Genomic DNA, 2,917 nt, shown 5'->3' with positions numbered 1-2,917 from the left:
GCTCGATTTTCAATAGAAGAGAACACACGCCTTCAGAGGCATGCATAGCTTGAGAGGAGCCTGCAGGACTGACGAAGGCTTAGTCTGTAGGTAACAGTTGTCCCTTAAGATTTGAGTTGTATGTGCATGCTACCTTCAGGTGGATGAGCGAGATGAGTTTAGGGCATATGACAGCTTTTTTCCGTTCTTTCCATCTTAGAATTCAATTGTTGTGGTTAGTGTGGATAAGAAACCCTCTGTGCAAGAACTCTTCAAAGGATTTTGAATGAATAAAACCTTAAGAAAATTATCAAATGATGCAAGCTTTTAATGATTTTGGTGCTCATTATGGATTTGTTGTTTAATCGTTGGGGCGAATTTCTCTGTAGTATCTTCTTTGACTTGGTAGTGGTTGTAAAATAGGATGGCTCTCTGTTGCAGAAAGTACTAAATAGCATTAAGAATTTTTGTTTTGGTTTATAATTTGAAACTTGTATTGTTCAAGCTATGAGGATTACCATCTACATCATGTTTTCTTTATGGTGGGAATAATTGAAACCTAATGTAAGCCTTCTTTTGCAGGTCAAGGCAAAAAATGGTGATACTTTTTTGGGTGGTGAGGATATCCACAATGCCTTGTTGCAATATTCAGTTAACGAGTTCAAGGTGTTGTCGACTCTCGCTTTACACTTGCACTTGCATTTGCTTAAAAATTTCCATGACCTTTCAACTTATCCATTTTGTGGATATCCACATTTATGATTTCAAAAACTTGTCCATTTAGGGAATTGTCAGCGAATTTCTAATTCTCTAAATCATTGTTAGCAAGTACTCTTGTAGTTGGTTTTGGTTTTCAGAACATGAGATATTTTGCATACGTGATATAAAGCCTTTAGAGGGATATGATTTTTTGTTGTTTTCATCTTGTATTGTCAAATTCAACTGGATTTGTGAGCTTGGTTTCAAGCAATTTAATTGGGGCTCTTCTCACTTGATTGAATGTAGAGATTTAATTGATAGGTTCCTCCTATTTCCCTTCTTGTTTCACAAAATTCAGTGCTGAAGTTTATTTGGATTTAGCTGAAGTTTATTTGCATTTAGCTGAAGTTGAGTGCTTTTTCTATAGCTATAAATGGATTTCATTGCGGGTTGTGCACTCATAGATTATGTTTTAGCTTGTTTTGAATGCTAATCTCCAATCCCAATGGGTGCATGGAGAAGACGTAAATGCTTATATGAACATGGTGAGGCAAACAAATTACCCCAGAGCATTGGGGGATATTGGGAACCTTTTTAGTGCCCTCTCTACCAAATGTACTATTAGTGAAGGGGGAGTACTAGCAGCAGTAGGAAAGTATGTGTTTCTCCAATTTTGCTTCATGCACCCATTAATTTTCTAAAAAAGTTCCACATTTATATAATATAATGTTTTCTTTATTCTATGCATTTCAGGAATAATATTGTAGCTGTTAAGAATTCTTTTCAAGTGGATCGTCCTGTAACTAGGTGAGGATGGATCTTACCTACAAACAATTTCTTCTTGGCAACTCAAGGCTATGAAATCTTTACGGTTTTAAAAATTATTTGATGTGTTTCATTCATATATTTCCAAGAGATTTGGTGCCACTTTGGCGAAAAATGGACTCTTGACATAGGTTTGTCATATTTTCTAACAAACGGATTGTTTGTTATTTTTCAATTTGTCTATTGGAACTGCTAAGTGTACAATTTTTCCCTTAACCCAAATTAGTTTGTTGTATTGATCATGTGGCTTAACCTTTATGCTATAGAAAACTTAGTGTAGAAAATATGGAACAGAGGAAAACCTAGAGAATCATTATCACTTGTGTATGATCTAGGCACTAGCTCAGGAACACATGAAAAGGAAGCCAACCAAAGGAAAACAAGGGAGACAAATCACATCAAGAGAAATTTGAAGAATTATGTTGTGCCTTTCGTAGACAAAGCATTCGAATCTGTACCATCCCCACATGAAATTATCAGTTGTTCTTGAGCAGCATTGTTGAAGAATGACACTGAATCAATGATAATAAATTTAATGGAGGAGGATGTGGTCTGTTGGAACCTATCTTTACTCCAAAACAGGGATTAATATTGTGCTTTGAAATACATATTCATCCTAATATTTGTCTCAATAGGTGAGACAATCATTAGCTTTCCTTAACCTATAACCAAGCCAAGCCATAACTGAGGATTTGATCTTGTGGCAGGACGATGATGAATGTTGTGAAATGGAAATGGAGGTAGAGGGTCAAATGCCTAATATTGATGAGGCAGACATGGACAATCTATTGGCTGTGACAAATTATGTCCGGGACATTTATAGATTCTACCATGAAAGAGAGGTGAGTTTTTGCTCTTCTTCTCTGCATCACATTCCCTATATAGCTTGTATTATAGGTAAACCAGGTCCAGCGCTTTGTTTTACTTTTTTAAGCCATTTGAGTGAAGAAAGACAAGTACTTGAAACTCTTTCGACAGGCCAACTAAACCCTTTGTTTTATTGGTAAAAAGTGTTATTTTCTAATATTTTGGATTGGTATCTGGTTGCAAGTAATTACCAATAGTTTAAAACTCATAACAGATCATTAGCTGCATTCCTCCATAAAAAAAAAGTGATTCCTTTTCTTAAATCTCCCATAACATTTAAAGGTAAAATACATGAAAACTAAAATTGTTACTGCAATTGCTCAAATTTTCAAACGTTGGACTATAATATATTCAAAGTCGAAATATGAGGAGATATATGCTCCTATCGTTGAAGATTTTGTCCTTGTTTCTGACAATGCATACAGAAAATTTGACACTCTACAAATTGTGAGTATAATATGCATTATTCTTTTACTTAAGTGACAACATGACTAAAATGATACTTTGCTTATGTTTGGTTTGATCTAACTTATAGTGATTATACAAT

At 34.9% G+C, this 2,917-nt stretch overlaps 1 long non-coding RNA gene across 2 annotated transcripts; it reads left to right on the top strand.

The window, feature by feature from the left end:
• Window positions 1-250: 250 nt before the first annotated feature.
• Window positions 251-2,612, top strand: LOC131047316 (uncharacterized). Of its 2 annotated transcripts, XR_009106103.1 has the most exons (4): window positions 251-384; window positions 562-1,333; window positions 1,432-1,485; window positions 2,211-2,612. It is a non-coding gene; the product is annotated as an uncharacterized LOC131047316 (long non-coding RNA). The 2 variants fall into 2 exon arrangements; XR_009106102.1 differs by having other exon boundaries at window positions 562-1,485.
• Window positions 2,613-2,917: the final 305 nt, after the last annotated feature.

The sequence above is a fragment of the Cryptomeria japonica genome, chromosome 7, assembly GCF_030272615.1.
Source record: "Cryptomeria japonica chromosome 7, Sugi_1.0, whole genome shotgun sequence".
NCBI classification, from domain to species: Eukaryota; Viridiplantae; Streptophyta; class Pinopsida; order Cupressales; family Cupressaceae; genus Cryptomeria; species Cryptomeria japonica.
The sequence above is the reverse complement of the archived record's forward strand: the minus strand, read 5'-3'. Positions and strand labels throughout refer to the sequence as shown.